The sequence below is a fragment of the Polypterus senegalus genome, chromosome 15, assembly GCF_016835505.1.
Source record: "Polypterus senegalus isolate Bchr_013 chromosome 15, ASM1683550v1, whole genome shotgun sequence".
Classification (NCBI taxonomy): Eukaryota; Metazoa; Chordata; class Cladistia; order Polypteriformes; family Polypteridae; genus Polypterus; species Polypterus senegalus.
In genome coordinates, this window is record NC_053168.1 from 87711014 (window position 1) to 87737711 (window position 26698).

Here is a 26698-nt window from a genome sequence, read left to right on the forward strand (position 1 = left end):
CATTTAATGCTTTATATGTTAAAAGGAGGATTTTGAAATCTGCCCTGAACTTAACTGGGAGCCAGTGTAAAGATTTAAGAACTGGGGTTATGTGTTCATATTTTCTTGTTCTTGTAATAATTCTTGCAGCGGCATTTTGGATTAACTGGAGGCTGTATAAAGAACAGTTTGAACAGCCAGTGAACACCGCATTGCAGTACTCAATCCTACTAGAGATAAATGCATGAATTAATTTCTCACAATCCTGTTTATTTAGAAAGCGCCTTAATTTCCTAACATTTTTAAGATGAAAAAACAGGTTTTGGACGACTTTGTAATATGCGCTTTAAATGACATGCTAGAGTCAAAGATAACTCCTAGATTGCGGGCTGATTCAGTAAAATTAATTGGGATTCCAACTGAGTTAAATGACGACAAAATATTGCTGTGATCAGCGTCATTCCCTCCAACAATTAACATCTCTGTTTTATCTGTATTTAAAGACAAGTAGTTCTCATTCATCCATTCCTTTAATTCACTAACACAACTTATTAAAGACAACACAGGTAGTCCCCAGGTTACGGACATCTGACCTATGACTTACGAATGGGCCACAGCTGCGACACTTGCACCTCAGTAACTGCCGCTCCATCATCTTCGGCCTGGGGATGCTGCAAACAGTGGCTAGATGGAGGCTGTAGGGGGACGATTTCACTGCCTGCGTAGTGTAGTGTTCCTCAGGCAGCTCCCGGCAGCAAGCGGTTTCACTGCCTGCCCACCACACACGGCTGCCCCGTTGGTTTCGGTGGGCGGCTGGTAATGCTGCAAGCAGTGGCTGGATGGAGGCTGGAGGGGGGTGATTTCGCTGCTTACGCAGTGCAGTGTCCCTCGGGTGGCTCTCGGCGGCAAGTGGTGACCCGGTTGTGGCTGAATGGAGGCCATTGAGGGTGAACGGGGAGGTGGGGGGTAGCATTGTAGTGTGCATCGGAAGGCTGCCTATTGAATGGGGGCGACTCACTACCTTCCTTTGGCTGCACTGTGTTCATTCTCAGTGGGTGGACGCTGCAGGCAGCATACTGCAGTGGAAGTGACTATGAGGTGGGCTGGTGATGAACCACCCCTCGCCACCCCCATGCATTCTCAATAGCAAGCCTACTTGTACTGTTACGTACATAGCAGGAAGTTGTCTCTTGTCAGTACATCAGACGTGCTGACGAGGGGTGCCTTCCTGCTGTGATAGCGTGTACAGTGCTGTGCAGAAGAGCTCATCTTAATCTTTTGCCTTCACCCTTCAACAATGTCTCTGAAACATAAATCTGATGCAAGTGCTGGTGATAGAGTAAAAAAGAGAAAAACCATCACCATTGAAAATAAAGTAGAAATAATATAAAAGTCAGAGAGAGGTGAAACTCCATTATTCATTGGCAGAGCACTTGGTTACAGTCGGTCAACAATTGCATTTATTAAATTTATGTACCTGTTCCAACTTACATACAAATTCAACTTAAGTACAAACCTACATTCCCTATCTCGTACATGACGTACTTGAATTATTTGGGTTTTGTGATATAAATTGCAGATTGACTAAATGCCATTTTATTAATAGATATGAAAGATTTTTCTGCAAATTTAAGTAGACATCTTTGCAGAGACACAAGTGAAAAATTTTGATTACTTCTCAGTTAGATAGTCCCAACTGTTACTAGTCAATTTCTGTTTTGCAGAAAAGGCAGAAGATGACCCAAAGAGATTCATTTACTACTTTAGTAATAAAAGAGCCGTCAAGGAGGAGGTGAAGTGTATCAGGAACACTAAGGGTGATTTAAAAAATATATATATAAACTTGCATTTTCTGAAGTTTTCAAATATGAGGAAGTGGATCATTTCCCAGCAGTAACAGGGACTACTAAGGAGGTACTGAGTTATTTAGAAATTGTAGAATGAGGTTGTCCTGACTTGGCAGGAAAACAGCTAATTTCTTGAGAGAACCAGAAGATGTGAGCAAAAGGCAAATAAAAGAAAATAACAACCAAAGTGACCAAAATCCAGACAAATTCAAGGTCAAATAAGTCAAAGGCAATAAGTCAAAACCCAGGCAAAACAAGAAAAGTAAACACACGAGAAGTCAAAATGTAATTAGGGATTTTATCCTCAGATCAGATAAGGCTCAAAGCAAAAGGCTGGCCTTTTATGCCGTTTGCTGATTAAGTCAAGGTAACAACCTTGGAGACCATGACCCTGCCAATTGTACACAATGTGGCTTCTCTAAAAAGAAAAGGCTACAAAACATCTGTATTCATATTAAATCATAACGGGGATGTACTGCTCAGATTAAATAGGCTGAAATCTAACAAATCACAAGAACCAGATAACATCTGTCCTTCTATGTCAATTTCAATGGACTTCAGTTTTCACACATTATACACTTCACATCAGCATTTTGAGAATTATGAGTATAACGTGAAAAAAGTTTCTGTTTTAGCTATGTGTTCAACATTGCCTGCTTCAAATTTCCTATCATCCTATATTTACCTACATCGTTGTAGACACAGAACACACATGAAATGTATGTGTTCCAAAAACGATATATCATTTATCCAATACAATTCAAGGCACCTCACACCCAGATAAACAGACTTGAGCTAGGAGAACTTTGTGACTGATTTCAGCTGAGTCGGTGGGGGATGGGGTAGCAGCCTGCTTGCTGCTTGTGCTGATTAACAACTTTGCAAAACAAAGTCGCTGATGAAGAGGTGTGAGGGAATTTAAGGTGGCCCGGCATTACGGCTTTTTTGGTAGGCTTCAGGGATTCTGGTGTTAAGGAGGTCAGTGAATGCAGATATAAACCCCTTACACACATATTTTAGAAGCCAGTGCGCACTAAGGAAATTCTTAAGGTTTTGAAAACAGCAAATATCCTATTATATAAAGAGGGTGATTGGTCAGATCCAAGTAACTATAGGCCAACAAGCTTAACATCACAGGTAAACTAACGGAAAGAATTATTAAGGATAGATTGAGCACCACATGACAAGAACAGAAGTTTTACTGAACAGTCAACATAAGTACTGACAGGGGAGATCATTTTTTACTAATATGCTGCAATTCAATGAGGAAGCAACAAAAGGATATGATCAGAGAGGTAAATATGATATTATTTAATTTTCAGAAAGCTTTTGATAAGGTCCTGGATGACAGGCTAGCAATAAAACTAAATGAAGTGGGAGTTCAGAGTGTAATGTGTGGAAAGGTGCAAAATTGGCCAAGGCAAAGGAAATAAAGGGTTATGGTGTGGGGAACCTTATCAGAATTGGATGATGCTAAAAGTGATAACTCTCAAAGGTCAGTGCAAGGGCCACTGCTATTTTCAATATGAATAAAAATGACTTGGATAGGAATATAAGTAAAAACTTGGTTAAGTTTGCAGATGATACCAAGTGTAAAAGGTTAAAAATGTATGTGCATAAAATAAGACACCCCAATATTTTTTATTTTTTTTGCTAATATTTTCTAGTGTTTTGAATGTCAAATTCATAGTGCTTGGTGCGCTGCTGAACACTATGTCAAGTAAAATACCGAAACAGTTCACTAGATGGCACTATCGCTAGGTAAGAACCCTAAAACACCACAGAGGCAAGCGCGGCAGATTAAATCCTGCAGCCAAGCGGAACGTTTGTGCCTCTTTTTTGTAACTACAGGTGGGTTAATATTCCTCCAAACAAGATGTAATACTCCCGAGTAAGACATAAGAGTGTTGTAAAGCTGTGTATGTAACGTGCAAAACTGGGAGTTAAGTATTTTTTGTGTAATCCGATGAAAGTAAGATGTTTAGCTATACCCGGAAGAGCGAAAGCCACGAGGGTTGTTTTCACATTAAGCGCCAGACGCGTTAAAGGGCTGAAACACATCTTGTCTTGGTTTATGTCAATGTATCGCGGTATGTTTATGTGGTTGTTGAATATGAGCAGTTTGATAATTGATAAGTTTTCAGTCATAGGGTTTTAAAGAAAAAAAAAAGATGTTAGCTGGATAATTTTATAAGTGTTATTTTCTATGGAGTTAAATGTGTTCTGTAATATTGATAATAGAGTACTTGAAAATATGTTATGAAGACTGTAACATGAGTTGTTACAGTTAGTGTCACATAAATTATGAACATATTGTGTTAAATCTGGAATATTTATTTTGTGTTTGTGGTTATGAAAAATAAGATTAAATCCTGCAGCCAAGCGGAACGCAAGCTAAAGTTTGTGCCTCTTTGTTTGTAACTACAGGGTTTAGGAAAACACTTTTCCCTGACACCCACCAGGCTAGGGAGTTTAACACAAGCAAATAAACTACATCTAGAATCAGTCAAATTATTATAGAGGAACCTGGACAAAAGCCCCAGAGAGTTAAAGTGCAGCTCCAGCATATACTCTATAAAGAAGCCTGGCTGCTGAGAAGGAGTCATCATTCTCTCTTGAGAGTGAACCACCAGATGGAGCTCCCAATAAATAACACTTACCTTGCTTTAAAAGCCAATAGCTTATTTTCTGTTTTGTGCCCAAGTGGCTTTGTTCCTTTTTGCTTTAAGGTGTATTTTGAGTTCAACTTACTGTAATTAAATGGGACGACCAGCTGGTTTCCCAACTTTTCAAAGCTGCCCATCATGTCATCCCTGCATATGGCCATAATGTTTATATTTGTGTATATAAATATATATATATATATATATATATCTTAAATATAAACGTCTACACATGGAAGTGTGTGTGGAGTCGGGGTAAGGGCTCCACCGCCAAGTAAGCCGCTAATAACACAAGCGAGGCCAGCACGTCAGCAAAACAAAACTTCAAAAGAAACACAAAGTCGCTTAGCCACTAACATCGGCAAAACGGTATCCCTTTTACTTTTCCTCCTGCTGCTAATGCACAATCGATGTGAGTATGTCGGCAAAACAAATCCTCCTAGGAGAGAGATTCCCAGAGTAGTTTTTTTCAATTACCTGACATCTCTACATTTCAATTTTTTTTCTGACAATTTCAATAGTTTCTAGGACCCCAGGCTTTTTACAGTTAGTATACATATATCTATTTATATTTATATTATATACATACAGTGTCCAGTGAATATTTTCTATGCAGTTTGTAATGATTACATCTCACTGTTTTAAGGAATTTAAACATTAAGGAACAGCAATTTCAAAATTACAACAAAAACTAAATGATTTAGGTCTATTCTGTGTTTGAAGACTGGGGAATAGTTATAGCTGCTTGAATCCATATTGGTTTCATTTTGTATTTCTTAGTATTACTCTATAATTTGTACTTTATAAAATCTTTTTTCTACCTGCATGGCATATTTTCAAATGGTATATTAATAAAATAGTTTTTACTTATAAACAGTTTTTTAGCAACAGCAAAAATGAATACTTTGTCCCTATTTCTAGGAAAATCATGAAATAAAGAAAGAGTTATAAAGACTGCATTTGTAGACAGATAATCTGAATAACATCAAGTTAACTATAAAAACCAATTCATTCTTGAAGCAGAGTACCGGTAACCTTGTAGGCCCACAAAATGAATAGGCTGATAGTTAAACTCATTTGGATGAATACATTGTAAAGGTTAGAAATCCGATAGAGTTATATACATGTCAGTAAGTACATTTACTATGGTTTGAACAGACTTCATTCAAAAATAATTAGCTGGCAAAAAATAAATACATTTGTGAAAGTGTTCATTAAGGAAAACCTTGTTGTTATCATTCCTTTTTACTTTAGTTTAATCACTTTAGATGCTTGTGATAGGATGCACTGTCACATATGTGTGAATAGGGGGACGTTCTGTGGACCAAGTAAAGGTAATTTCACGCCAGGCTAGGGGAGGGCAGGGTGCATTAAACCTTCTCCTGCTACCTCTACAGACCAGCCGCAGGAAAACCTATCTGAATCAAGAACGTCACTTCCGGTTCCGGCGCCCAGAAGAACGTCACTTCCAGTTCCGGCACCCAGGCTGAAGTCAGAGAAACATCCCTTCCGGTCAACCTACATTACTTTCAGTTAACATACATCACTTCCTGTCTGACCATTTAAAACCGCCATCTTTTCCAACCTTCATCAGTTCTGTCTTGGACTCACTACAATCAACTACTCAGTTGAATGAAAAATCAAACCTCTGCAGCTAGGAATATTATACGGGTGGCCCCAAACCTTTTTACGTGTGTCGAGTCTCTTCCTTTTTACAGCATATACTGTACTGTTCTTTTCAGGTTTAACTGTAGACTTAATTGAAGTGGCTGAATTAACTGGAAAAAGTGAAATTACACTAACCACAGTCAGAGAACTTGAAGTTGAATTTGTTGAAATTTTGCAGGGTCATTGAAGACGGAAGTAAAATATTTTTATGTAGCCTTTAATGCCTTGGGATTTGTTTCTGATTTTAATATTTTGTGACCACTGAAGAGGTGCTCGACTACAAAGACACGATGCCCAGAATGAAAATTGTACTTCCAGCATACTGGAGGCCATTTCTCTTTTCTTTCTTCAAAAGGCTGTTTTTTGTCCCTATACAACAAAAATAGGTGTTCTTTCAAAGCAGTGAGTATCTCAGTTAAATCAGAGACATTATCAAACAGAATATTCCAGTCGGAATATAAAAGGAAAAGCTTACTGGTTAACTGAGTAGGAATCTCATGTGCGGTAAATTGACGTTGGGTCCACAGAAATCCTTCCAGGGAGTTCTGCAGCTTACTGTAACTAATCCTGAACTACTAGACTTCTTCTGCCATCCTTCTTTTATGCATAATCCTGGAGTCACTTGACCAAAATGTGCAAGTTTCCTAACTTCTAACTGGACCTTAGTCAATATCCCTGACTCCCAAGGACTTGTAGCTGACCATTATGGGTATGTTCACTGCACTGCAAATTTGAAGGAAGTAAAACCCACTTGGAGGCACCAGGAGTTCTCATATTCCCTAAAATGGCTTTTCCAGTGTCTGTCATTGATTTTATCCAAGAAGGCGAAGTGAACTTTGATAATATTTATCCTTACTTAGCAGAATAAATGTTTACAGTATATTCAGTAAAGTCAAGCTGGGGAGCAGGCACTGGTACAGTGCATTGCCGCACCCACTACACAACGAAACAACTCGAAATCCTGGTTGGCAACACCCCCAGGAAAGACACGTGGCCCTGTCCCACCCTTCGGGAAATGACCCTCTGTCTGCCGCAGCCAGGTGTTACGTGGGTGACCACTTGGCCTGGTCCAGCCACTCGGGTCCCCAACAATGAGGATCTTACGAGCCGGATCACCCTTTTGGAAACCCGCCACCTGGCCGCAGTCCCGTAACTGATGCTCCCTCACAATGCAGGCAATGTGCCTCATTTGGGACTCCATGAGCAATCGCTCATTCGACACAAAGTCACACCAATGGTACCCAAGGATTTTCCGGAGACACAGTACCAAAGGAGTCCAGTCTTCGTCTTAGGTCACTAGACAGCGTCCATGTCTTGCAACCATATAGCAAGACAGGAAGCACCAGGACTGTAAAAACTTGGACCTTCATCCTTTAGCATAGATATCAGAAGCACCACACACCCCTTTCCAGCGACCTCATGACCCCCCATGATCTCCCAATCTGTCTACTGACTTCATAAGAAGAGTCAATATAGACATGAATGTCACTGTTGAGGTAAGTAAACCTCTCAACAAGGTCAACACTCTCGCTGCAGACAGAAACACTGCTGATGGCTCTGCCCAAGAAGTTATTAAAGACCTGGATATTGGCTTTTATCCAGGGCACTTGCAAGCCCAGACACTCAGACTCCTCGTTCAGTCTCTCAATAACCCTGATCAGAGCCTCCATTGACTCAGCGAAGTGCAGCAAACAGCAAACTGTTAAAAAGAAAGGTACATCTGACAGAATGTTTTAGCTAAGGGCTCTCTGGCTGAAAGATTTCTGCTGGTAACTGGAAGGTCCTGGCAATGCCGGAAGGAATGCTATGCCATTCCCCCCCAGGTGGAATTGAAGAGTTGCATTGTGTCGGGAAGGAACGATCTCCTCAGTCTGTCAGTGGAGCAGGACAGTGACAGCAGTCTATCGCTGAAGCTGCTCCTCTGTCTGGAGATGATCCTGTTCAGTGGATGCAGTGGATTTTCCATTATTAATAGGAGCCTGCTCAGCGCCCATTGCTCTGCCATGGATGTCAAACTGTCCAGCTCCGTGCCTTACTCACCAGTTTGTCTAGGCGTGAGGTGTCTTTCTTTTTTATGCTGCCTCCCCAGCACACCACCGCATAGAAGAGGGCACTCGCCACAACCGTCTGATAGAACATCTGCAGCATCTTATTGCAAATGTTGAAGGACACCAAGCTTCTCTTGCCCTCTCTGTGTGTCTTTGGAGAAGATGATAAATTCCTATTGCAAAGAAATTGTATGGCAAATAAAGTGAATTATTATTATTTGTTGATTAGTTTTACCTTGATTGTCTGGTTTAGGACAATATTCAAAATTATGTAAATCTGTTGTAAATAGCATAAAAATCCACTGAAGGCAAACTATCTTATTTTTTATAGAGAAATTAGCTTCATAAGCAAACTATAATTGATATTTGAAACTTTCACTGTATCAAGGACCTCACATGCTGTTCAGCTTTATTCTTAAAAAACAAACTATATGAAGCATTATTATGTAGACCTGTTCAAGGGTCTAATTTACTTTTACGCATTCTGCAAATATATGTGGAAAAAGTAAAGCAATAGTATTTATATTTTTGTCATTATATCACATTTTAAATTTTAAAAGTCATTACATTTTTGTAACTGAATGAGAAAATGGTAATTTCATGTTCTTGAACCCTGTGCTGGCTGGGACTGGCTCCAGCAGACCCCCGTGACACTGTGTTAAGATATAGCAGGTTGGAGAATGACTGACTAATTTCATGTTACTTCATTGAAAAAATAAAGCGCTATAGCCTAAAAAGTAGTTGGGTGTTATTTACTTATTTATTTATTTTCTAAACTAATTTATTCTATTATGGTGTCTTAGGAGGTTCAAGGAAAGAATGAACCCTACACAGTGCATCAGCATAGAGCACGCACACATAGTGTGACGTATGGGTCATAGACTTGCACGAGAGACGAGCTAAGGCCAGTTTTCTGAGAAAATCAGCTTTACTGATGTGAAGTCATGAACAGTGCCAAGCATTTTTATTTAAACAAAAGCTGCCATTTTCATCACTCTAACAGCAAGCAAGCAGTGAAACTGACAGTCTTGCCGATTTAGCTCCCTTCTTCAGATTAAGCAGGTTTAGTGGCTGCTAGTCAGTCGCTGGAACAAACACATTCTGAAGTTGATATATAAGAAAGTGAGCATACGGTCGGGTCAGTGGCTGATTTTAAATGTCCCCTGCATCAACCATTGGGCAAAAGAAACATTTCCTTGGTGAGCGTGCAAACTTGCAGTTGAAGCAGCAATGAACAATTTCTGCCTGTTTTAACAAAGTGTCAGCGCACAGTGCAGTTTTTTTTATGCCAGGGTCACAATATACATATACAGCCATGCTCACTCACATTGGGACAAATTAGAATCACCAGTCATCCAAAAATTTCATGTCTTAGGAATGTGGGAGAAAGAGGGGTACCTGAAGAACCCTCAGGCACAGACATGAGAAAATAGTGCCAACTCCACACACCAAACAGACCCAGGGCTCAGATTTGAACTTGAACTCTAGTGGTGTGAAGCAAAAGTACTAAATATTGCACCATTATGACATCCACACCACACCATATTCTAATCTATTAGTCTAATCTATTAAAGAAATGTCCAGAGTTAGTTTTATGAATGCTTTACTAAACAATCAGGGATGATTTACAGCAGATCACACTTTCTTTTAGCCATCACATTATATAGCAGAAGTGTGTCAAAATGTGCCACTGTGGCCATGGCATAGGTAAGTAAGGTAGTATGCATTTATAATGCCTCATTGTGACTGTTTTTCTGTGTTTTCAATTAATAATTATAATATTTATTTTGTGTTTATTAGGGTACTAGAAAGGTGGGGGATTTGTTGGGTTTTATTTCTGGTTGTGAAGTCATTGAGCCTCTGTAATGTCAAAATCCCCCCTTGTGGACCTTCAAGTATAAATAATGATACCAACAACAATCATATTTTATTCTCTGGAAGCTTAATGTCATCTTTTGATTTCCTTTGAAATTTACACTGTCATCTTCAGCATTCTGTAATTTAAAGGGATTCATTTACCAATGCCCCTTAAGAAATCACAACCATCACCACATCTGTCTGTCTTGTATTGTTTTTTATAAGTTCACATGTTTGACTTGATATGTTTTTAGGAGTTTCGAATTATCACTCCAAATGCTAAGTACATCATTAGTATCCTATTTCTGTTCCTGCATGTACATTTATGATAACTGTGTTATTCATGTTTAGCACTTGCTGCCTTAGGAAAGGGAAACAGTATAAAGACTTAAGTAGCTTTTCTCACTCATTTCTGCTGGTAAATGTTTGAGTCTACAAGTTGTAAGGCTACTGATTAGAAAATCGTAACAACAAAAACTGTAATAAAAAACACTGTGACATACATATAATTACTACCAAATTTATATCTATCAGGGACCGTTCCAGAAAAAAAGGTTGATTCGTAAATATTGTGACAGATAGGGGGCGCTGTTGTCCCCTTGAACCCTCAGACCAGACACCAGATAAAAGTCCAATAATTTGTTTTATTTGTACAATAATGTGCACAAAACACCCTCCATTCCACTATACTCATAAATAATAAACAAAATACACTATAATCACAATTCTCCACTCCCAGACATGTTGTCACCCTGCCACCTGACTCAGCTCGCCCGTCCGGGATCTCCCATAGTCTTTTATAGTCCTCGACCCGGAAGTGTTTCTCTCTCTCTGTCCATGTGACTGGCAACACTTCCAGGTCAGATAAAAACTCCTTTTCTTCAACCCGGAAGTACCGTATTTTTTGGACCATAAGTCGCATTTTTTTTTCCTCAAAAGTGGGGGGAAAATGAGGGTGCGTCTTATGGTCCGAATGCTGTCCAGCAAGACTGTTGTAAAAGGATATTTGTTTGCCCGTGGTGTCCCATGCACTGTCGCCCGCTGCTGCGACCGCTTACTGTCGCTTACGGTACTTACAATTTACAGTTCAGGTGCTGGAGGTGATGTCAGCCCTCCCCACCGCTCATAGCCACAGCTGCTCAATCAGCAATGCCATATGGACGGCAACCGAGGGAACGCTCGCCCACCATTCTTGGGCACACCAAACCAATCAGGTGCTGGAGATGATATCAGCCCTTCCCGCCCCTCATAGCCGCAGCCTATCAGTAATGCCGTACGGACAGGCACCGAGGCAATGTCCGCTCACCACTCTCAGACACGCCACACACCCTGCGTCAAATGACGCGAAAGGAGGAAAGGATAGGGTCCGCCAACAGTAGGAGTCAAATGACCTCGATGGCGATGACGGCGCGATGGAGGGAGGGGGAAGGACTTACTGTACCGGTACCTGGGAAAATAAAAGATTATTAAAACCATGACAGCCTGGCCCAGTCATCTCCCTTTCTCCCTCCGCCCGCTTCTTACTGTGCTGGTACAAATGTGCTGCTCCACGTCCAGCTTGTTGTAGCTGTGTTCGTAAGAGCACTGCAAGTCCTGCCTCCTGGAGTCTCAATGGTCAGTCAGTCATTCAGGTCACACGATCAGCACAGCTCACGCCTCCCTTGTGTGTGTGTGTGACACTGATTACTGGCTGACAGGATCAGATCATCAAGGACAGGTCCAGACAGGAGGATTCAATTCCATCACCAGAAGTGTTCTAGGTACCGTACTTCTACAACAAAATGTGGTTAAACAAAAAACAAATGTACAGTGGTATATTAAAAAAAATAAAAATAAAAAAAGCCCTGCCTAGGTGCTTTTTTAAAGAGCACTAGCCAACTTTTCCCATAAGAAGTACCGATAATGGAAACTCAGACGGTTCATTCCACAACCCAAAACTATTCATATAAAAATGATTAATACAAAATATAAAGTAAAAATACATAAAACAAATTAACATGCACTTTACCTTTGAAAAGAATCATGGCTGGTGTGAGTGAGTTTCTAAACTCCTGTGGGATTCTACCCAACATGACGACACGCAGAAGAACGTCTTAAAGCAATCGCAGCCTCCCAGCGCTGTAGCAGTTTGCCGTAAACGCGAATCTGAAAAGATCGCAGACATGCTATAAGCGCCTGCTGTCGATGGAGGATAGAAGGAGCAAGGAACATTATAAATGCGCAGGGCACAGTACTACTTGGCCATAACCCTGCCTGACTGCTGTGTATGTGTATAGGAGAGTGGCAGATCCCATAAATAACCACGTTGTTGCTGTTTCAAGCTGAATAAAGCTGGTGCTGCTAAAGTACTGAGACTCAGCTTCGTGTTTTGGGGTGCGTCCCAGTCGGCCTCCTGATTGGCCGGCCGGGACTATGTGATGCCACACAGTGCCCTGACAGGTAAGGAAAGGAGCCCGTCTGGCAGGAGAGACACACGTAGTCTCTCCTGCCATGCAAAGCCCTGCCTGTTAGGCGGGTTCATGCCCTTTAATTTTAATGCCGCATGGCGATGCATGGATTATGACTTACGGTAACCCATGTGCATCGCCCAGCGGTATGAGTCAAATTATTGATGTGTACAGTAACATGTCTCTCATAACAACTGACAGTTCTTTCATTACTGTATTTTCCTCAGAAAAACACCAATTCTCTAACGGTACAAAATGTCAAGGGCGAAAAGATTAGCATATAAAATTCCATTTAAACTGGAGGTAGTAAAATATGCAAAAGAACATGGAAACAGAGCAGCAGAGAGACATTTCGGGCCACCTCCAACTGAAAAAACGATAAGAGAGTGGAGGAAACAGGAGGATCAGCTGCAAAAACTTGATAAACTATCAGTAAGCACACTTTGCGTGGGCATGCTGCAAAATGGCCACAGTTAGAAATGGATCACACATCTCTGGAATATGGGCTTCTCAGTTTCTACAAAAATTATCAACTATGATGCCAAACGCATTGCTGTAGAGAAAGGCATTAAGGATTTTACTGGCTCACCATCATGGTGCTACAGATTTATGAGGAGAAGCGGCCTTGCTATGCACACCAAAACTAGAATTGCACAAAAAATGCCACAAGAATATGAATTGAAGATTCTGTCTTTTCATAAATTTGTAATTAATGCTAAAAAAAAATGATTTTCCAATGGACCAGATTGAGAATATGGATGAAGTCCCGCTAACCTTTGATGTGCCATCTAATAAGGCAGTTGACCTCAAAGGTGCCAAAACAATAACCGTGAAAACCTCAGGACATGAGAAAACACATTACACTGCTGTGTTGTCCTGCTGTGCTGACGGCACCAAATTGCCACCGATGCTAATTTTCAAAAGGAAAACCTTTCCAAAAGATGTTATTCCACAAGGAGTTGTTGTACATGTTTATGAAAAAGGATAGATGGATGAAAATGGAATGAAAGTATGGATTGAAAAAGTGTGGTCCAAACGTCCTGGGGGGCTTCTGAAAAAATCTGCTTTATTAGTGCTTGACCAGTTCAGAGCACATATTAGCGAAACAACAAAAAACAGATTTAAAAAGGTGAAGACTCATCTATCTGTAATTCCTGGGGGTCTTACCAGCCAGTTGCAACCTCTCAACGTTTCAATCAACAAACCATTTAAAGTCCTTATGAGAGAAGAGTGGAACAAATGGATGGCTGCTGGGAATCATGATCTGACTACTACTGGACGAATGAAGAGGTCCACTATCACTCAAGTTTGTAAATGGGTTAAAATATCATGGCAGTCAGTGAAGGAGGAAATCGTTGCACGATCATTCAGAAAATGTGGCATTAGCAATGTCTTAGATGGAACTGAAGATCATATCATATGTGAAGAAAGTGATATAAGTGATTGTGAACAACTGAGCTTCATAAATTCTTACACTAGTGATGATGAGTTTTTGGGGTTTACAGAAAACTAGAAAAGTGCTTGAGCTTCTAAGTCTTTCCTCATTTGTTAACGGAAGTGATGATGGTTCTTAACACCACTGTTGAGTTTACGCTGTTAAATATTACCGTATTTTGCTATATGTTAATAAATATTTTAGTATACCGGTACTATTTGGTTCAGAATATTTTTTTCTTGTTTTCCTGCTCTAAAAACTGGGTGCATCTTATGGTCCGAAAAATACGGTACGTCATTTCTTCTGTCCCCGTGACTGGGATGTACTTCCGGGCTGTAGGAAAAGTAATCTTTGTTCCTCCCTGCAGTGTCCTCTAGTGTCCCCCATGGTATCCAGCAGGGCTATGGATAAAAACTCCATTGTCCAGGATTCCCTGCTGGCCTGGGGGTATTGGCCGGGATGAATAGCCGGCCATAAACCACAATATATAAATTGGTCTAGATATATTTATTGATTGAGATACATTGGTTTGGATATATACATTGGTTTGTATAGGTCCATTCTTATATATATTGTCATGCTTGTGTTTCTTAGTTGCACAAAAAACAAGCAGTTGAGTACTAGTCAAAGAGAACTTTATTCTGGGATTAGCAGGAACAGTATTAAGACTTTATTCAGTAAAGAAGATTTCATTCAAATAGTTGACAAAAGCAGTAGTTTCTTAGCAGTCCCGTCCTGCTCCAGCCCTTTCCCCCACTTTATAAGAATTTATTTTTTGGGTGGGTTCAGTTGCAGAGACAAATTGGGTGGAGCAGACTCTATTGATTTAAATAGATTGGCTTATATACATTGTTCCAGATATGTACATTGGTTGGTATACTTCAATTTGAGTGGTTGGGATTTACAGGCAAGCACAGCATGTCCATCCATGTTTAGCATCTCTGTTTTGCTTCATCATTGCTTTAACATTGTTGTGATTATTGTACATATTTTATGCAAGAAGCTTATGCCTGTCAGGTGCGTTTTATTTCACAAGCCATCTTGGTTGAGGGTTCTCAATCCCAAAGCACTGTTCTTTTCTTTTTATTATTTAAAAGACTCACACAGATCCCCACTTCCTCGCTGCCCTCCTGCCCCCTGGATTGTCCCATCCACCTCTCCCACTCCCTCTGTCTTTCCCAGAACAGATTTTCCTCAAAAACGTATTAGAAAGCACTGATTACAGCCACTGTACGTCCCTTTTTTCACCCCATGAAACATTACTTTATCATTGACCAAAAACAGCACAGTGATTTCCTTAATGGCAGCGTTTCACTGAAGAGCAATCTACACCAGGAAGAATAAGAGTTCTGTTTGCTGAAAGGATGATCCTCTTTATAGATGGAAATACTGGAGTTGTGTGGATTCTTCTGAATGTTTATCGGTGAACAGAGATGCAGAATGATGAGAATATTCCTGCTTCGCAAATAACTGATGTTTAACTCTTTTTCTATTTAAACTGCCCTCAAAATATATACACATACACATACACACATAAACTCACTCAGCATTGGATGTACACACTCCAGATTAAGCATGCAATTTCTTGTATTAGCCTAAGAAAGGACTAATACATACCCATAGCATTTAGCATAGTTTATAAGGTTTATGAGGTTATAAGAATTCAGTCTCGAGAGAGAAAGTCAGCTTTAGCCTGCGGATTTCACATACATGAAAATATTTTACCTTAAGCGCATACTTGATTGAAAAAAATATAACAGGTATTACTTGTCAGAATACTATTTGATCGTAGCATACTGTACAATGGATACATGAGGTGATTTTATTAACTTCACTTTAAAGTTAAAATGTTTGGCTCTGGCACAAAACATCAGTTATTTGTAAAGCAGTATTATTCTGATCATTCTGTACTCCTGATCACTGATCAGCATTCACAAGAAACCATGCAGCTCCAGTCTTCTCTGGAGATGACCTTGACCTTGCTCCCCAACCCAAACCTGGAAGACCAAATACTCTATGAAATTGCCTTTCATTTAGGCATAAATACCTTACAATAACAAGCTGTCGTAGAAAACTTTCCTTTTCCTCTCGTTCTTCCTCCAGATGACCCTTTGCCCCTTATCCTCATGACTCCAGTCTCCACTGGCTACATACAGGAGTACTTCCAAAACACCCATGATGCAGCTCAGAAGCACTTCTAGGTTAGTTAAATCCTTCGTGGAATAAAGTTACCTCCTTGCAGCCCAGAAGGTCTCTAAATAGACTGCCAGTAAATCTACATTACAGGTACATTTTGAAAGAAATAACAAGGAATATAAAGCCATATATTAGAGAGTTATGCATAAAACAAGACAGCTATGCTTTTCACAAATGATTACTAAAAATGAAAACAATGCTAAATTACTTTTACCTATGATTCAAAACCTGACTAACCCTACACACGATTGTAGTAAAGGCATATACTGTATAATAAAATGTAATGAATCTGCAGCATTTTAACAAACAAAATAAATGATATTCCAACATCTGTATTGCCTTCCTCTTATGCATGTGCCACCCATAATACTCCTCTGGCCTTGATGGATTTGTTTAGTGAGACAGAGTGTTTGAACAGAATTGTCCTCCAGTTGAGACCATCCACATGCCCTATTGGCCTTAACCCTACTTTACTTTTCAAACAGATGTCAGAATGGACATTACATATCATGAATATGTAAGTTCCCAGATTCGTTAAAGCATGCTGCAGTTAAACAATATTTTGGATAGTTCTGTTCGTTATAATTGCAGGCCTATTTGAAATCTTTCTTTTATGAACAAACTTCTAAAGAGAGCTTCCTGTCTTCAAATTACTGAATTTCTGAATAATAACAACTTCCTTGAACACTTTCAGTCAGGTTTTAGAGTCCATCAAAGTACTGAGACAGCTTTATCAAAGGTAGCTAATGACCACAAGCTTAACACAGATTCAAACAAGGTTTCCATTCTGATCCTAGTAGACTTATTTTAATCCATTGTTTAGAAACAGTGGGATTCTCTGGTACAGTATTAAACTGGTCCAAATCATACATACGAAGAAGTTTTCAGATTAAGTTAGGTGAATTTTTATCTTTATCTTTAACAGTTGATAGCACAAGGTTGCTTCTTTGGTGCATGACCCTTTTCTTATTATATGGTTCCCCTTGGTAATATTTTCAGGAGTTACTGTGTTGATTTTCATTGTTTTGCAGTTGATACTCTACTGTACCTAGCTGGAGAATCTGACGGTCCAGGTGTATTGGTTAATCTGTATTAGCTGCTGCAAATAAACTGATGTGCATTAACGTTGTAAGGGTCAGTGATAAAAAAGCTGAAGTGATTGTCATCCATCCTCAGGCAATGAGGGAGAAAATGAAGTCTAGTATTGGTAAGTTAGCAACCCAGACTAAATTTGAAGTTAGAAATCTTGGGGTGTTCCAGGACTGTGATTTAAGTATTAAAAACCATATACAATATGTTACAAAAACATCATTTTTTAATTCGAGAAACACAGCAAAGGTGAGATCTTGTCTGTCACTTAAAGTTGATGAAAAACTGATGCATGCTTTAATTACAAGTCTCCTTGATTACTGTAACCTCCTTTTTAGGTTTGCTAGTATAATAAACTGCAGATGCTGGTATGAACAAATGAAACCAAACATGTCTTACCACTTTCGTACAGTCTTCACTGGTGTCTTTTAGAACATTTAGATAGATAGTGTGAACAATAGGGGGCGCCCTCGCTCCCTTGAACCCCTGTCCACGACTCCAGACACCAGGTAAAAGTCCTCAAGTTGACTTTATTTTTCTCCCACAGTGTACAAAGCACACTCTCCACCACAATACTCATTAAACTCACAAATACTCAATACTAAACAATCCTCCAGCTCCCAGACGCGTTGCCACCCTTCCACCCAGCTCAGCTCGTTGTCTGGGAGTTCCCATAGTCCTTTTATACTCCCTGACCCGGAAGTGTTTCTGCCCAATAGTCCACAAGTCCTTTTCCCTTCCGGGTCAGGGTAAATAGTCCCTTTCTTCAACCCAGAAGTCCGTCGCTCTTCCTGTGACGAACCTCCGGGTCACAGGGCACGAAGAAGCCCTCAGTCCTCCCTGCAGCTCCCTCCTGTGGCCCCCACGGCATCCAGCAGGGCTTTGCATAAAAACTCCAATGTCCATGATGCCCTGCTGGTCTTCTGGGGACCTCCTCGCTGCAAGGAGGGCTCCACCTGGCGGCTTGGGGGTATTGGCTGGGATAAATGGCCAGCCATCCATTACAATAGATAGATAGATAGATAGATAGATAGATAGATAGATAGATAGATAGATAGATAGATAGATAGATAGATAGGAGTATAGAAAAGAATCGCCAGCTTTGAAATATTCCCATTTTTTTTTTGTTTACAGCCTTAAATGAAAACACAAACACAAATATTTCAATATACTTACTCAATGCAACCCTTAACATCCAAGTGAAAGATATGACAGCTACAATTCAGAAAAATTTTAAAAATTCAAAAACAAGATATACTGAGTTTAATAAAGGATCACCCCCAATGTCAATATTTTGTTGAACCACCTTTTGCTTTAATGACAGCCTTTAGTCAGAAGGGATTATTCTCTATCAGCTTTGCACATCTAGATTGAGCAATATTTGCCCACTGTTCTTTACAGAACTGTTCAAGTTCAGTCAGATTGGATGGTGAGCGTTGGTGGACTGCTATCTTCAAATCTTTCCACAGATTTTCAATGGGATTTAGGTCTGGGCTTTGACTGGGCCACACGAGAACATTTCCTTTTTTCTCCTTCAGCCACTGTGTGGTCAATTTTGCTGTGTGCTTCGGGTCATTGTCGTGTTGAAAGATTAACATTCTGCCCATCTTCAACTTTCTGGCAGAGGGTAGCAGGTTTTCCTCAAGAATTTGATGGTATTTTGCTCCATCCATTTTTCCTTCTACCCTAACGAGAGCCCCAGGCCCTGCGGCACAGAAACACCCCCAAAACCGAATGCTGCCACCTTCATGCTTTACTGTAGGTATGGTGTGTTGTGGATGGTGAGCTGCATTGGATTTCCACTAGGTGTACCATTTGGTACTGAGGCCAATTAGTTCAATTTTGGTCTCATCTGACCAGAAGACCTTTTTCCACTTGGGATCAGAACTTTTAAGGTGCATTCTGGCAGAGCTCAAAAGAGCCTTAATGTGGCCTTTCTTGAGAAGTGGCTTTGTGCGACCCTCCCGAACAAGCCACAATTGTGGAGCACTTGTGAAATTGTTGTCACATGCACACAATGACCACTCTTTGCCATAAAATCCTGTAACTCCTTCAAAGTGGCCATTGGCCTCTTGGTAGCCTCTCTTACCAGTTTCCCCCTTGCTCTTCCATCCAGTTTGGAGGGATGGCTGGATCCAGGGAGGGTCCTAGTACTACCAAACACTTGCCAATTCCTTATTATGGACTTTACTGTGCTCCTTGGGATTGATAAAGCATTTCTATCTCTGAGATCTTTTGAAAGTGGCTTGCCACCCACAGTCAGTTGTTTGCTGTCAGTTGCTCTACCAAGCAAGGGAATGAATGCTCCAGGAAGAGCTTCACTGACCACACTGATTACAATTGATCACAGGTGGAAGCCAATAACCATGGTCTGCAATGAAAATGTTGGGCACTTACACCTGATTGAGTTTACAAATATTGTTGGGGGATGATCCTTTATTAATCTCAGTATTTCTTGTTTTTTATTTTGTTTAATTCTTCTGAACTGTAGCTGTGATATATTTCACTTGGATGTTATAGATTGCATTGAGTAAGTAAAGCTGGAAAAAATATTGGTTTGTGTGTTTTCATTTAAGGCTGTAAAGCAGAAACAATGGGAATATTTTGAAGGGGGTGATTCTTTAGATAGATAGATAGATAGATAGATAGATAGATAGATAGATAGATAGATAGATAGATAGATAGATAGATAGATAGATAGATAGATAGATAGATAGATAGATAGATAGATCTTTATTTGTCCCCAGGAGTAAATCTGGCTCATTTCAGACATTATTTAAATAACTAAATACATAAATAGGTAAATGAGTAAGTAAGTTCAGAAAAGACGAAAAACAATGATAAATATAGAGCATCTGTAAAAAGGCTACTGCTTGGAACAGATTTTTTTATATACCTAGAGTTAAAAGAAAATATAGTGGAGAATCAACATTTAGCTTTTATTCCCCAAAAAGTATACTACCAGATGACATCAGAGAAACAGAATGTCATGCTACTTTTAAAATACTAAAGACGCTTTTTTTTTCTTTGGCATTTTATGTGTATCCATTTCTTTTTATTTTATAGTTCTATTTTCTGTTTTTATTATTTACTTTGTATGACTTCTTTATTTTTACTTATATCTTCTGATTGATATCTTATTTAATCTGCAAATCACTTTGAGCTGCATTTCCTGTATGAAAGGCACTATATAAATAAACTTATTATTATTATTAGTAGTAGTAGCAGTAGTAGTAGTAGTATTTGGGGCTTAACACATTAAATCAGGAACTTACAAAGAAACAAAGAATGACATTCAACAGCCTACAGAGTTTTCTGGATTTATTTAAAGTCAATTTGCAAAAATTTGGGATCAACTGGGAATTTTAAAAATAGGACAGTATTCCCCACTAAAAGGAATAGTGGACATTATGTGCCAAAAAGCAGACACAAGTATTTATTGTAAAATAAGTACAAACAAAGAGTGAGGGAACTACCAACAACCACACGCTCATTCAGGAAGTGGTCCCCTGAGGCAGAGCAGACTCTGAGAGACTGCTTTGGAGCTATAGACTGGGATATACTGCTGGGGTCACATAGTGAGAACATTGAAGAGGCTGTTGACTGCACAACTGATTACATCAACTTCTGTATGGACATTGTAGTTCCAGTAAGAACAGTCCACTAACAACATGTCATGGATTACAAATGACATCAGCGGCCTTTTGAACCAGAAGAAAAGGGCTTTTAAAGGTGGTGATCAGCATGAGCTCAAGCACATGCAGAAGGAACTCCGAGTCCAGCTCAAGGTGATGAAGGAGCAGTAAAGGAGAAAACTTGAGCAGAAGTTGTAAAATAACAGCATGAAGGAAGTGTGTGATAGGATGAAGATCATCACTGGCTGCAGCTCAAAGCGGGGTGCCACCATCGAGAGAGACGGGGAGAGAGCAAACCAGATGAACAACTTCTTTGACAGGTTTGACCACCCTAACCCACTCTCACCTCAGAGTACTGCACCCTCCAGCCATTCTTCTACTGATACCAGCATAGGAGAGAGTTTCCCCCCATCCACAATAACAGCAGCCCAGGTAAGCAGAGAGCTAAGCAGACTTCGTGCCAGCAAAACAGTGGGTCCAGATGGTGTATCGCCATGACTGCTGAAGGCCTGTGCATTGGAGCTGGGGAGTCCTCTACAGCACATCTTCAACCTGAGCCTGGAACAGGGGAGAGTCCCACGGCTTTGGAAAACATCTTGCATCACCCCAGTCCCAAAGATATCATGTCCTAGTGAGCTGAATGACTTACGGCCTGTCGCCCTGATGTCACATGTGATGAAGACCATGGAGCAGATGCTTCTTCACCACCTGAGGCCACAGGTCTGCCGCGCCCTCGACCCTCTGCAGTTCGCATACCAGTAGAAGGTGGGAGCGGAGGATGCCATCATCTACATGCTATAACGATCCTTCCCCCACTTGGACAGAGGTAGTGGTGCTGTAAGAATTGTTTCTGGACTTCTCTAGTGCCTTCAACTCCATCCAACCTCTGCTCCTTAGGGACAAGCTGACAGAGTATGTGCGTCTCGGGAACTGCAGGTCTGACATTGTGGTCAGCAACACAGGAGCACCGTAGGGGACTGTACTTTCTCTGTTCCTATTCAGCCTATATACATCGGACTTCCAATACAAGTTGGAGTTCTGCCGCGTGCAAAAGTTTCCTGACGACACTGCCATCATGGGCTACATCAGGAGTGGGCAGGAGGAGGAGTATAGGAAGCTAATCAAAGACTTTGTTAAATGGCGTGACTCAAACCACCTACAACTGAACTCCAGCAGAACCAATTAGCTGGTGGTGGATTTTAGGAGACCCAGGCCCCTCCTGGACCCTGTGATCATCAGAGGAGACTGTGTGCAGAGGGTGCAGACCTATAAATACCTGGGAGTGCAGCTGGATGATAAATTGGACTGGACTGCCAATACTGATGCGCTGTGCAAGAGAGGACAGAGCCAACAATACTTCCTTCAACATCTGCAATAAGATGCTGCAGATGTTCTATCAGACGGTTGTGGCGAGCGCTCTCTTCTACACGGTGGTGTGCTGGGGAGGCAGCATAAAGAAGAGGGACGCCTCATGCCTGGACAAACTGGTGAGAAAGGCAGGCTCTGTTGTAGGCACGGAGCTGGACAGTTTGACATCTGTGGCAGAGTGACGGGCACTGAGCAGACTCCTGTCAATCATGGAGAATCCACTGCATCCACTGAACAGGATCATCTCCAGACAGAGGAGCAGCTTGAGCGACAGACTGCTGTCACTATCCTGGTCCACTGACAGACTGAGGAGATCGTACCTCCCCCACACTATGTGACTCTTCAATTCCACCCTTCGGATAAACGTTAACATTATACAAAGTTATTGTCTGTTTTACCTGCATTTTTATCACTCTTTAATTTAATATTGTTCTTTTTCAGTATGCTGCTACTGGAGTATGTGAATTTCCCCTTGGGATTAATAAAGTATCTATCTATCTATCTATCTATCTATCTATCTATCTATCTATCTATCTATCTATCTATCTATCTATCTATCTATCTATCTATCTAATTCTTCCACCTGAAGAGCATTGATCATTTGATAAGCAATGTATTGCTTTCAGATATTTGTTGAAATCAATCTAACATACACATTACAGTGCAGCTTCACATTATACAATATAGTTAATGCTGCAATGTCTACAGTGAGGGCATGAGGGGGATCAGAACCTAGAAACAATGATTTCACCATTAGTGGTTTAATGTCCACAACATACTGCTTCCTGCATTTATACTATAAAACTCCTCTCAATCCCCTTTTGCTAGTCTAAAGTACACAATAATCCCAATACAGTCAGCAGAAACAATGAAAACTGAAACCATGAAACAATTCAACACCCATCATTAAAAAGAGCAATTTAAAACTATGACAGATATTCCTCCATGGTAAACATCTCAGTGGGAAGCTAAACAATTTCTCCTTTGGCTTTTCTCGACTGGATCAGAGTATAAAATCGAATAGCCACGGCTGTCATCTATTTTAGTAGACCATCTATTCATTCTATTGTCTGCTTATCAGCTTTTCCTGCCAATGTCTCTGCATGATGGAGAGCGAAACAAAACAAAACAGCTAAAATACTGCATAAATATATAATTGCAAAATGAAAGCAGAACAATTGCATATAGCAAAATGGAAATGAATTAAATACTTGTTTAGTGACATAATTACAGCAGAAAGGGACAATTTAGAAAATTCTAAATGCTCTAACATTCAATTATCTGTCAGCGGGTATTTCTGCTTGTACTTTTTTCTTTTTTTTTCCCCAGTACCAAGTGAACAGCCTGACAACAAACTTGACACTTCAATATATTTATCTATTCATTCCTTGGTTAGGAGAAATGTCAAGACATGAATGTAAGAAAGCAGCTGGGCTAATATTTTTGAAACTTTTTGTTGTTGTTGTTAAGTACTGCATTTTGAAAAACAACATCTATGCTAAACAAATTATGAGGTCTAATTACCATAAATGTGTCTGCTCTCCAGGCACATCCTTGGGTGTTTTAATGAGCCCTAGTATTTAATGTAGCCAAATAAGAATTTTGACACCAAATAATAACTACCAAAATGCATGGTAATCAAAAAATATTTGTTAGCACTATCAAAACAATTCTTTGAAAATAAGTACAGGCCTTATATGTCCATACAGGCTCATACAGTATTGTCTAAATCTGTTAATTGTCATGCTGCCTTACCAAGCATGCAGAAAAAGAATACAAAATGAGAGTTGCACTACAAGGTCTTTCTAAATGCTACTGCACATCAGTAGATGCTGTGATGATGAGGGCTTTCTCGTTTCACTTATTATAATCAAGTGATATGCTAACCTGGCTAGCTAATAATTCATCCTGCAAAAGTAAAAAATAATGCTAAAAAAATACAAACTGCACAGCACCTTTAGCTAACAAAGAACATTTATAAGAAAGTCTGGTTTTGGCAGCTAGAGCACAACTGTCACTGTCAGTAACATTGCTGACTGGTTTATATATACATTTTTAGAGTTTGTGGTTTATGATTCTTGCTCTTTATTTTTTTTTTTTTGTAGTTATTATTGTTCTGACATGTGTAGCTTGCTGTCTGTAATGCCCTAATAATGAGGACTACATGACTGAAATGGCTCTGTGTTCTCATGTGAAATTTTAGAACATGTACAGTTTAGCATGAGTTAAAGTTAAAGGTGTGTGTTCTAATACTGACAATATAAAAACTGGAGCAGCACGGTGGCGCAGTGGGTAGCGCTGCTGCCTTGCGGTTAGGACATCTGGGTTCGCTTCCCAGGTCCTCCCTGTGTGCAGTTTGCACGTTCTCCCCGTGTCTGCATGGGTTTCCTCCGGGTACTCTGGTTTCCTCCCACAGTCCAAAGACATGCAGGTTTGGTGCATTGGCGATCCTAAATTGTCCCTGGTGTGTGTGTGTGTGTGTGTGCCCTGCAGTGGGCTGGCGCTCTGCCCAGGGTTTGTTTCCTGCCTTGCACCCTGTGCTGGCTGGGATTGGATCCAGCAGACCCCCATGACCCTGTGTTACGATATAGCGGGTTGGATAATGGAAGACTGACTGACTATAAATCACTGCATGCCACTCCGTCACAACCCCTAAGTTAAAAGCTGTGCTGGGAATCCATTAAAAACAATAATAAAATAAAACAAGCTTCACATATACTAGAGGGTGCCACATGAGCAAGCTACAACATTACAGCAATGATCTCAAAAAGTAAAACAGCTTCTGCCAACGCTAACTGAATCCTACTTACGTACATATATACGTTCATAGCCTGCAGCTCGGTTACCGTGTGAGGCGTTGGGTCCCCCATCCCCACGCTTCCCACGTTGTTGGCTGCCTGCCTATATAAGGCCGTCCATCGCTTTTGGTCTCTTCATTCCCTTCCTTTCTTCGCCATGGGATTCACATCTCCCTGCTGATAACTACAGCCTTTTTATTTAATCCACAGCTTCTCCGCTGTTTTATTGTTCATTTATTACGATTATAGTTATTGTGTAGGTATTTTAGACTTACTTTACATTGTTCAGGTACCCATTTCCTTTATCATTCCAACCGTACCCCCATTACCATGTCTATCGAGGTGATCACCATCGATCAAAGAACTGTCACTTACCGAGTGGTTTCCATGCCCAGAGATGGCACCTACCTTTTCCATTCTCTTTGCTACATATTGCACGGCCATATCAGGCTCACTCTTGATATCTGGAGGAACATTGTGTCTTATGTATTGAATGACTGGGACAGGTTCAAGGTGTGGACTGATGATGGTACAGGAGATAATTATACTACACAGGACCACTAGAAGAGTGAAATGCTTAAGCCCTTCACCTTTGGTTCTGCATGTGAGTTGATGGCTGCCGCTGAATTGTTCGGTTGTCGCTTTCAAGTGTACCAAAATGGCCAAATATTTTACACCTTTCGACAACCAGCAATGCCTCTTAAATATCTTAGTTTGACAGGTGACGATTTCAGTAGTGGACAGTTTGATGTTTATGAATGTTTAAACTCTCAAAAGCTGGATGTGATTTTATCGATGAAACTGGTTGTATACTTACAATGCTTGAAAGATGCTGAATGTCTCTTCAACACAAGTCCTACAAATACTGTTGTAATTGAAACAAACCATGAAACTCAAACCGATTATGACAGCAGCAATCCAAGCTGTGAGATTTGAAACATGATTACTATTCACATGGCCAACTGTACGTTGCATGCTCAAGAGTAAGCTCAGCGCACAGCTTGGTCATATTACAACCGGAGGGCGAACTCACAATGTGGTATACAAAGAGATCCTTAACAAATAATTATTGGCATATTTTCCCTCAGTTTAAAAAGGTTTAATTTTCTTCTTAATAAAAATTTTAAGGCAGTACTTTGCCGCTGCGAAGCACGGGTATTTTGCTAGTTTTTAAATATAAATGATAGTTGTCCATGCTAGCTTTTAACATCTTTTTACAAAAGTACCTATATCCACACTAAAATGAGCAAAAACGCATATGATAAAAACATTAGTATATACTGGACATCCATCCAAAATAGCAAAAACCCTTAAAGGACTGTGTAGTGAAAAAATTCAGATTTCATTATGCTTTATGCACTTCTAAACCAATCAGCATTCATAGGACTCTGATAGCGCATTCACAGAATATAAAAAGAAAAAAAATGTTTTAAGGAGCCGTAGCAAATTGTCACCATGTCATGTTAAAGTGCACATCACAGTTGAAAGTAAACCTTCAGAACCTGTGACTGTAGTTTGTCTTTAAAGAAAAAAATAATGTAAATGTTAAAGTGGCATCTAAAAAAACAAAGTGCTCAGCTCTGTTTATAAGCAGTCCACAGCAATCGGAGAGAATCTCGCACCAAACAACATTTGTAAAATTAACTCAATAGAGAAAAAGCACGCAAG